Below are 11,966 nucleotides of genomic sequence, written 5' to 3' on the forward strand. Positions count from 1 at the left end.
TACAGAAAATTGCAATAAATCTTTCCAGGTAATGCAATTTTTGCCCAAGTTCCGCTTTCACTCAATTTCTGTAATTTAGTGAAAGAATATCTCCTTCATTATAATTTAATTCAATTTAATCCTGTTAACAAAGAGAAAATAAAGTAGTTAAATATTGCAAAATTAGCTGAATAAAACTCATCAGAAGAAATTAATAAGTATGAAAAATAGCAATAATTCTACACATTAATTTCAATAACAATATTACAGTAATAAAGATAAAATTAATGGTATAATTATCAAAAATATAAAACTCAATGTTTTATAACAATTTCTAATCAATTGATTAGCTTTTTTTTATTGAATTTGAAATATACATGTTGTTAAAGATATTATTTTTAGTAATTTTTTATATGCAATCATCAATCAGTTATCGAATTATTCGAATAAAATTTTGATGTTATGCCATGAATTTTGTCTATATATCTATGATAGCGTATACATCAATATATAACTATTACTTATCAATTATTTCCATAAACAGATTAGAATAGCCAACAACGAATATATAAAACGATATAAATTTGTCGAAAAATTATTTCTTTAAAGAAAGCAGATTTTATTAGAGAAGATAAGTATATAAAAGAAATTCTTAAAATTAAGAAAACTATTGAAAATAATGATTTAAAACAAAAAATAACAGCTGCAAATAGTAAGTATTTATATAAAATTAATAAAAATATAGAATTTCATAAAAATTTTTACTTTTAGAAATACTATAAAAATTTCGCATACCATTTCTTGTCGAATTATATTTTTCCGTTATAAAATTGAAATTTCGGCAAAATTTTTAGATTTAGAAATTTTTGAAAAATTTTGTGTACCACCTCTTGTTCAATTATATTCGACTAATACAAAATCGAAATTTCAGCAAAAATTTGTGGCCTTAGAAATTTCTCATGACATCTCTTGTCAATTTATATTCTCCTGATATCGAATTTTTGATAACAAAAATTTTTATCAAATTTTATAATTTTGTATTAGAATAATATAACTCAATAAGAGGTGGCACGCGAAATTTTTTCAAGAATTTCAAGACAAAAATTTTTATTTATATTTTTGATTTTGTATCATATAATCCTAAAAGAAATGGCATAGAATTTAATTTATTTATTTGTTTTATATATATTTATCTTTTTGATATACTTATCTTTATTCTGCTATATTGCCAGAAATTAATCATTTTTTGATATTTTATTTAATTCTAGAGAATCGAGAAATATGTTGAAACAATTCAACTTCTGAAACATTTTTTTGGAAAAAAATAACGATGTAAATCAAAGTGATACTATCATACAAGATAATCTGTATTTTATTCAGATATGAAAAATTTCAATTAAGTATAAGAAAAATTTATAATTATATTATTAAAAGTTTCTTTGCAAGTGACTTGAAATCTAAATTAAAAAAAAAATTGCTCAAAATGATGCAAGACAAATTTAATCCAATTTATAAGTTTCTATATTAATAATTTTCAGCTATTTCTAAAACTCAGAAGTCATTTTGTTGAAATAAGAACAGGTTTGTACAATGAAGTTGATAATGAAAATATAAGAATTATGTTTTGTTTCATCTATATCTGTATAATTTACACAGAGAGAAATACAGTGAGGATTTACTTCGGAAATGCGTTACGAATTTTAATGACGATGAAGCCTCTACCCTCTTGGCTACTGCGTCGCTTTACAGATGCGTGGGTATGAAAAGGTGTCATGTTTCCAGGGTTTCACGCTCAACCCTCTGAGGATCGGCAAACCACTTAGTTGTAATGATAGTTTCTCGCCACGATCGTATCTAAAGTTGCGTTAAGAATTGCATTGATTTCCTAATATAATAATTTGTTTCATTGTATATGCGTGTAAACTTCTTAATTGTAATCTATTATTATTATTCTTTATATAAGCTGTTTTAAAAGATTGTTGATTTCTTATAATTTAAATTTATCTTATTAATTTTAAAATTAAATTTGAATTAATTTTTTAAAGTGACAAAGATAATTTAATATAGTAACCTGACAAAAATATTTTTTTTATTTATTTTTTATCTTTCTTTATTTTCAATTCTTAAATATTTTATTTTATTCCAGGTTTCCTATCGAAAGTTGTTTGAACATTTATCGTGGCAATTATTAGTTTATTAGTTATCCCAATACTACTTTCTATTCATTAAAATACTCGCAACATCAAGAAGAGAAGCGAGAAAACATACAATTTAACACCGGGCACAGCTTCTAACAGGATCTTTGTGCAACGAACAGAGCAAATATAGTTGGATCTAAACGTGTTCGGAATTCATGAACCCTGCTAATTATGTTTGACTTATAAATTTGAAATAAATTCATGAAATGGTATAGAGAAAGAAGATTGTGTGAGAAATTATAATGCATATTCTTCGTGTTATTTCACATCTTCTGTGTCATCTTAGAAAGTTTCAAAATAAATAGTAAAAGAAAAAAAAACAAAATTATTGTTATACATTTGTGCTACATGCAAAAAGTCGAAGAGTAAAATTTTTTGAGATCTTTACAAGAAAATTAAATTTGAAATAATAATTATCATTATAATAGCTATAGTGATCTAATTATAAATTTTTCAATTTTTTCATTAAAAATTTAGCTTCAAAAATTTTAATTCCTTCTTTTCGATTTATTTTTTCACATAGAATTACTTCCAATTATTTATACTATCTATTTTTTAAAGAAATACCGTATGTATATGAATCAAGTGTGTAAAAAATCAATAGAGATATCTCTCAATAGGATTTAACTACTACGCTTCAAATTTGTTCGCAGTAGTTTCATAACTCGACTAAGATTTACGAGCTTTGTCGACTTTTTATCATTCATGTTTAACAGCTGTAAATGAACTTCGAAGAGGATAAAATATCACTTTAAGAAATTACTAAATTGTTTTTTCTACTATATAGTAATTTGATAAAGAATCTAGTGAATTTTAAGAAATTTTTATTGTTAATATATTACAGTAATAATATTTAATATTATTTAATTATATATAATAATGAAATTTTAAGATTTGAATAGCCAAGTCAATGATTATTTAATTTTTCATTATAATTCATTAATTATTTTAGTTATAAAAAAACAATATAAGTTATTTATGCGGTTTCATAAATGCAATACATATACAATGTTATGGAATTTAATATTAAGTTTTATAAATTAAAGTTTATAGATTTCCGATATATTAACATAATACAATGTAATTATATGCATTGGAAATATAAAATTATATTTTTTATAATCAGAAATTTTTAAAGTTTAAGAACAAAAAATAATAAAAATTACACATTAAAATATAAAAAAAAAAAAATAAAAAAAGAAAAGAAAAGCAAAGCATATTTTTTACACAAATATTAATTTTTAAATTTTTTGTATATTTTTTTTTTTACGTTCAAGAGAAAAGAGTTCAGAATTTCCAGGCTATCAAGATACTAGTCATTTCAATCTAGCTGTAAAAAACTCCAATATTTTATGGAAGTGAATATAAAGAATGAGGAAAACTGTATCAAACGAAGCGTTCTTTAATCAAAAAATCGCTTATATTTTCTCGTCTTTTCCGTAAATTGTCCTCACTATATGAAATGTAGCTAAAAGTGTCATGTTATTACACTTATAATTGAAGACAAGCCGTAAGGCTTCCGAGTTCTGAGTTCTTTTGACACTGTACAATTTATGTTCTTCTCTTTTCAATTAATTGTTTTTTTTCTTACATGCGTTTCCTAAAGTAACGCATTTTTTTGAGGAAAAGCAAAATTTTTCATTTTTAATAGAATAATTTAATAAAATAATGTATTTTATATATGCATTTTGTAATATATAACTTAACCTAAATTTAATTTATTTTTAATTGTTTAATTAATTTTAATTTAATTAATCAATATCAGCTCTTTGAGAAAAAATTAAATTTTTAAATATAAAAAAATTTAATTTTAGTAATTTAATACATCTGTGATATATTTTTAGAAAATTTTAAATTTTAATTTTAATTTTTAATTTAATTTAAATTTTAATTAAATTTTAATCAAATTAATATTTTTTTCCTAAAAAAAATAATTATTCTTAAATAAAATAATGCTATATTTAAAAGTGAAATTTTCATATATGATCCTAATTAAATAAGATATGATAGATTGTATAATCTCTATCTTTGTGATTTATTGTGTAGTATTTTGATTTCGTATGATATAGTCTGCATTTGTATATATAATAGAATGGTTGAAGCACGAATCGATAAAACTGTGTACTTATAGATACTGGTCCAATAATATTAACCGCAATTCCTCAGTTTCATCGTCTATAACGTTCCAATATTTCTATATTTCCATTCTAACCTAGTAAAGCATTTTTTTTTGCGTGTTTCTTTGATATATCTTCTTATATAATTTAATCTAACATGATCAACGAGTTTTATTTTCGTATTGTTTTATTTTTATAAGAAATATAGCATTTCAAATAAGTATTTTTTTATACAATTTTTTTACTACAATTTCTATCTGTCTTAGTTTTTACATGCAGTATAACATTCACATAAACTGTTAATTTCAAAATATATGTTTTGAAAGTTAATAAAATTGAATGGATATTAATAATTTCATCTTATTTCAATAGATTTTTTAAAGAAATTTTTTCTTAAATAACAGAATTTTAATTTAATTTCATTTAATTTAAATGTAAAATATAAAAATTATATATATAAAAAAAATACAAATAATTATCGATGCAATCATATATAATATTTAATAGTAATAATTACATAAAAATATAAAAATATAAAAATAAAAAGAAATGGATCACATAAATCATTCGTTTATCATTTGAAATAAATAATAAGCTTCTATAATTAATCAAATATTTTTTCCTCTTGAATCACAGAAAAATACATTCGAACGATTTCTTAATTATTTCATACGAAACGATATATCTCATTTATAATTTCAATCTCGTTATCAATATTCCACCAATGTTGAGAGGAATGACACATTAATCATATTTAACGCACTATATCGTTATAATAACTAATTCATTTCAATATAATCTTTTATCCTTTAAAATAACACTCATTTAGCCTAAATCCTTACAAAGAATGTTTTCATCGTAATCACTGTTCAATTATCTATCACTCTGATTTATTTCTCTATTAAAAAGATATTTAATAATTTAAATTTATTTTTTTAATGAATTATTTTTGAATGAAATAACATTTTTTCATTTGAAATAATGATATAATATCTAATCATTACATAGTCATTACAAAATTTTTTATGGAGAACAATTTATTTTTTTACAAAAAACAATTTTTTTATTTTTCTCTTCTTTTTTTCAGTTGTTGAAAATTTTTAATTTTATTAACTTCATTAACTAGTTAAGTGAATGAATCTTTCTTTGTAATTGTTGAAATTGTTTGATAATCCAACAAGTTAATAATTTACTTATAAAATACAGGATAATTATTTGTACTTAACAAAAATGATTAAATTTTATATAAATTTAATTAAAATTTAATATATTTTCAATTGTATTAAATATAAAATAAATGAGATAAAATAATTCTATCGTTTTAATTTCGATTAATTTGTACTTTACATATTATAATGTTAAAATATTAAATATGGAAAATAAAGGATAAATAATAAATTTGAATAAAATATTACTTGAATATAGATACATATTTTATAGAAAATGTATATATAATAAAACATCACACGAACTGTAGCTAAAATTGAAATTAAATAACAAAGAGTTGGTAAACAAAAATTGAAAATGCCGATCAATGTTCAATAGAGCCGGAAACCAGTATATATGTATAGGAAAATATGAAAACTTTTGCATAATATTCTTTTAAACAATAAAGCACTATAAATATATTTTTTTTACAAATATTTACATAGATTTTTTTTGGCCTATATATAAAAAAATTCAATGGAATAAAAAATTAATGAGAAATAAGTGAGATACAATAAATATATTAAACAATAGAGAACAATAAATATAATAAAATCTTTATTTTATAATATCAATATTTGTTTATTTCTATTTTAAATATATTCAATAATTTTATTTATATGTATTATATGATATTATTTATATGTATGTATTTAATATTTTATTTAATTTGTATTTAATAGTTTATAAAAACCTCACATATTATTGTATTTAATAGTTTATAAAAACCTCACATATTAAAATTTTGATAGAAAAAAATATTGTAATAAAAGTAACTAAATCATTTTGAGAATAGTTCTGAAAAATCTAGCTGATTACCATTCCACCCATCGATCACCATTCAATAACGCCAAAATGGGTGTCGACTAGAGATCAATTTCAATATGTACTTTGAATCCAAGTAAATTCCAATATAAAAGTTTCACTTCATGGGATTTAAGATAGAGTTTGAACCTATTTTATATGAGTTTATTTACGGAGGACGAATATTACATATATATATTTTTTAATATTTATGAAACAAAATAATTTATGTAAAATATTCAAATCGGATTCTAACCTATTTAAAGTATATTTAATCTATATTAAAACTCTCATGAATTCCCTAATAAACTAACAAATCTAGAAATCTCAATTTTAATTTTATAAATAATAAGATATAAGAATGAAGAAACAATAGAAAATGTAGAAGCATTGTAATCCGAATACAAACACATTTAATTCTATCTTTAACAACAATTTTCATAAATATATTATGTCAATCTTTTAGTCTTTTAATCTTAATGACAAAATATCAAAATAAAGAAATTTATTTTGAGATTTAAAGAATAAAAAAAGAATTTTGAGAATTAAAGAATATTAAACGAACTTTTCTTAAAAGTTCTAATAAAGTAAAAAAAAAAAATACATTGACACACATTCATAATCTAATTTCCACTCTCATCTCAAAAATATTCATTGTCGCAAAGTTAGCCAACTGTCAAACTTAAAAATTTCAATTCCTCTTCAAATAATAAAATATCAGAATAAAAAAACAATACTAATCGAACAGCTTGTTATAAAAATCAAATGATACTCGTTCACAATAATTCACAATAACTATTCAATAGAAATCACTAATCATTTCACAAACATTTAAAATCGTAAAATGTGTCAGAATTATGACAACAAAAACTATAAAATATAATCAAGAAATAGTCAAAAAGGCAGAAATAGTTAATTCCATTGATGTCTCTTTATTCACTGGTCGTTTTACGCATAAGGATCGGTCCCTATAATCGGGTCGCGACACACTCGGAAACACTTGAGAAAATTAGAAGCAGAGAAAATTTCACGCCAGGAATCGATCAGAACTCGGAAGAAACTCGCCCACGTTTTCACTGGTGGATGGTTTCGAGTGTGTGCAATCGAGAATCTCAATACCATGATGAAAAACGACTATGAAAGAGGAAAAGTAGAATGACTTGAACAAAGCAATGAATCGGAGGAATACAATTATCGAACGATCGACAGAGCTCGCGCACAATCGATATATAACGATAGTTAAAAGTGAGTACACATAGAAATGATATTTATTTAATATTGAAAATCAAGCTATATACAAAATATTATTTATTTATTGATCAATTACTTACCTTATCAAAAATTTTAAATCATTAATATAGATTCTATGGAATTTACGAAATTAAAAGAAAGTTAGGTTATTTTAAAAAATATTTAATTAATTAAAAAATGTTATCATTCATATATCTGATATAATATAAAAAGAAAAAAAATATAATTTTAAATTTTTTATTGATATATAGTGAATAAATAGTGAAAACCAAACATAAATATATAATAAATTTATTTATTAAATTGTACATTTATGTTATACATATTAAAAAATATGTACTAAAAAAATACAAATTATGTATAAAAATAATGAAAAATATGTGTTTTTAATATATTATATTTAATATTGTTTACGTACATTATTATTAAATATTATTTTGTAAAATATATATTTTGAATTCTATATAATTTTATTATATAAATTCCATTTCTTTAAAGTGATACTCATATTTTTGATTCTTTCTGTACATATATAAAAATTATTAGACATGAAAGGGAAAAAGAGATAGAGGCTAGTTTTAAAAGATTGAGAAGAATTAGGAAAATTCATGAGCGCGTGAAAATAGAGAAGTCAGAAATAAAACTAGGAGAAATTTTTACACATTTATAGAAACAACTGTCATAAACGATTTTTCATGAAAATAATTCCAAAATTAAATGAATCTGATTGCATGATGATCGAGGGTATAGATTTTATTTCTTCGAACGAAATTCTGCTCCTTATATTCTCATCTCAAATTTATTACAAAAGAATAGAGAAGTTTATGGGTTATTTAGATAAAAAAATATTTGATAAGAAAATGCGAAATATTGATTATACATGAGAGACAATTGATACTGACGCTATTTATTATATATGTATGTAAATACATTCTATATGTAGTAACTATAAAAATTATTTTTATATTTTTACTAAAAAATGTTTTCAAAAAATCAAGCCACTTTTTTTATATTTTATATTTGAACTATAATAATATGTAAATATTTTTTAAAGCCATTGTAAATTATCAATTATGATTATCAATTGAAGCAATATTATATTTAGAGAATATTTATTATATACAAAATTTAAAATCATCAGTTATATATGAATATAATCTTTTCAAGATAAATTTTTTTTCTAATAATAGTATTCATTATATTAATTCACTATATTATATATACAATATTATACTAGTACGAAATATATAATAAATAAAAAAAAATATAGACAAAATCAATTAATTTTTAAATGTAATTCTCAATAAATCTTATTTCTAATATCCATCAACATCTTTTATTAATAAATTCAATTATAATTTGAATTTTTTTCAATATATTATTCATTAATCTCAATTCAAATCACTATTCTTCAAAGAATTATCTCAAACCTTCAAATCTTATCGATACTCTCAAAATTTATTTACCAAATCAAGAACCATCACAGAAAAACGGTAACCACCTTCGTTCGCATCATAAAAACAACATCCTCTTATGAGAACTTAGGAAACCTTATAACTTTCCTTGAATCGAAATTCCTTGCCACTTCGCGACCCAAAAGGGAGAACCAAACAAGAATCTCTCTCTCTTTCTCTCTCTTTCTCTACCCCCAAACCTAACAAACTCAATAATGATAATTCCAATAATCTTCAAATAAATCAAAAGCTAAAAAATAAAAACGATAATTTGGAAGGAAAGAAAATTAGAAAAATCGAACGATACTCACGATGCTCGTTCTCGGTTGGCTCCACTACTCCGAAACGAGGTGTCTCGAGGTTCCTCCTATCCTCTGTCCTCTGTGTCGCTCGAAGATTTCGACGCGGGCCGGATCCGTGGAAACAATTAGCGAACGTGTTCTGGCGTTGTATGGCAATGAGAAAAGAGCGAGTGAAAAACACGGGGTCTCGCGTTTTACAAGCGCATCATCGTTTTATACGCCCTGCGACATCGACGACGATGTAGACGGTGGAAAATCTATCGGTGGCACGGTCTCTCGACGTTGGGACACGAGTGCGCCTGACCGGTGGCGGATACGAACATGGCCGACCCCCCCGACCCAAATCGATAAAACACGTTACGTTTTCCGCCGTTTCGACGGAGCCGATGCTCTTGCGCCTTCTCCACCCCCCTCGGACGGATGCGCGCGCCATAGACAACCACGGTGAAAAAGATGTTTTTAGGGTGCAGAATAACATTTTCATCGTGGAAGACGAGCACGTTAAACGTTGCTCGATAGAATTTTTTGTATTTTTTTTTTTTTTTTAAAGAAAGGAGGAGAAAATACTTTCTCTAATTTTGAAACTGAATAATATGTGTAGGATAGTTTTGTTAAATATTTTTCGTGCAATAAAATTGGATAGATAACTGAGTTGGCTAAGTATATATATTTGGTTTTCTGATTTTTAATTGTTTAATGTTTATATGTAATGTTTATTTATTTATTTTTTGTTATACATTTTATAATTGGATAATTGTATAGTTTTATGGTAGTTGGAACTAGATCTTTACTCAATTTTTAACACATAATTTATCACTATTAATATTGTATTAAGTGGAATAGTATGTATATATATATATATATATATATATATATGAATATTATATTGAAAGATAATATTGCATGAATATTTGGTTACAAGAAATACAAAAAAAAAAAAAATATAAAATTAATGAAAATATATCAAATATATTTTTGATTAAATTTTTTAAATAAAAAAAAAAAGAAAAAAATAGAAGACATTTTGAAGTAAGTTAAAAAAAAAAATAGTTTGTAAGAATATTTTTATATTTTTTTAAGATATAAAATATTTTTTACTATCTAAATAAAATAAAAATAAAAATTATTCATAATATTACCATGATTTTTTAGGAGATTTTAGATTTTTTTAATAGAATCGCGATGGAAAAATTATTCAGAGAAATTCTAAATTTTGTTATTTGGATTATTGTATTACATTTCATTTCGGTTGATCTTGTTGATATTGTAAAGAATTGTTAACGATTGTATAGAATTGAATTCTTTGGGCTACTATTGCTAGAGATGCGAATAGAGATGATACAGAAAATGGCGATAATTGAATCTCGAGGGTAGATGGTTTAAATTTCAATGGATTAAAGAGGTACACGAATAAAATTGAAAGTGGAAAATTTAGAAAGCATTCTTTAGAATTTAATAATAGGAAAATATATTTTTAAAATTGATAATATTAATAATGTCAAAAAAATTTTTTAAATCTGTAGATTTTTTTTAGTGAATTTAAATTTTCTTTAAAAAAGTATTTATAAAATAGAATATTCTTAATGTTACATGATAAGTAGTAAAGGAAAATCGATTCATAAATTAAGCTCATTCATAGGCAGCAAACTTGTAATCTTATTTAAGCCTTAAAAACGTTCGTGTTCATAAAAATTTTTATCCACTTCAAACAAAAAAAAAAATGTTTCTGTATGTATAATAATAGATATGACATGATAATACAAAAGATTATATTTATAATTTAATTAATTATTAGTAATAGTGAAAAAAATTATTTTCTATGGAATAGAATTTTATTAAAATTTGAATTTGATCAATAAATCTTTAAATTATTCTATTCTTTAGATCATTCAAAAATTAATAATAAGATTGTAATAAAATTAATAATATCCTAATTTTCAATTAATCTATAATTTTTAATTGATTTCATCTAATTTCTAATTCTTCTTCTTAATTATAATTTATATTTAATTTAATTTAATTTAATTTATAATCTTTTTCTAATTTATCTTATTTTTTACATTTTTATTTTTAATATGAGAATACTAAAATAAATATTGGATTATCTCTAAAATTGTAATATACAATATTATTTAATCCCTTTAATCTTCATTGTCTATTTCATAGAATCATAGTATGAAAAATCATCCATCTTTTCCTTTTGTCTTCGCTTTTTATACTTTGCAATTATAAAAGCATGATGTCATTTTTATTTATTTTTTTTATTTTTCATTCTTTCTGACTCAAAATTGCAAAAATGCGATAGAAATTTTTAATTTAGTTTTTTTTCTTTTTTTTCATTTTTTATTATTATTTTATTCACCAATCAAATAAATATTAAAACTAAGGTTATTCAATATTTTCTGTGAAAAAACTAGGAAAATATAAAAAATATAATTAAAAACGATATATGAATTTTTAATGATAGTATAAATTTTCAGAATGCAATTTAATTAATTTCACGATACTTAAAGATTTCATCATTAAAAAAAAATAAAGAAAAATGAAAAGTGAAAATTGAAATATAATATAATATTTATATTATATAATATAATATAATTCCTTTTATAATTTTAATATAATATATAAATATTTAAATATTATAAATATATAAAT

At 22.3% G+C, this 11,966-nt stretch overlaps 1 protein-coding gene across 3 annotated transcripts in view; it reads right to left on the reverse strand.

Moving 5' to 3' along the window:
* The window catches only part of LOC102671927 (synaptotagmin 1), a 22,567-nt gene extending 12,881 nt beyond the window's left edge, over positions 1-9,686 (reverse strand). For 2 of the 3 annotated variants that reach the window (XM_006610392.2, XM_006610391.2), the window contains exon 1: positions 9,321-9,685. The gene's annotated coding sequence lies outside the window, so the exon portion shown is untranslated. Of the gene's footprint in view, positions 1-9,320 lie in introns of all 3 variants that reach the window. The other variant, XM_031508050.1, reaches the window with a different exon arrangement.
* Between the last annotated feature and the right edge of the window lie 2,280 nt (positions 9,687-11,966).

This window comes from Apis dorsata, unplaced genomic scaffold (assembly GCF_000469605.1).
Source record: "Apis dorsata unplaced genomic scaffold, Apis dorsata 1.3 scaffold_74, whole genome shotgun sequence".
NCBI lineage: Eukaryota > Metazoa > Arthropoda > Insecta > Hymenoptera > Apidae > Apis > Apis dorsata.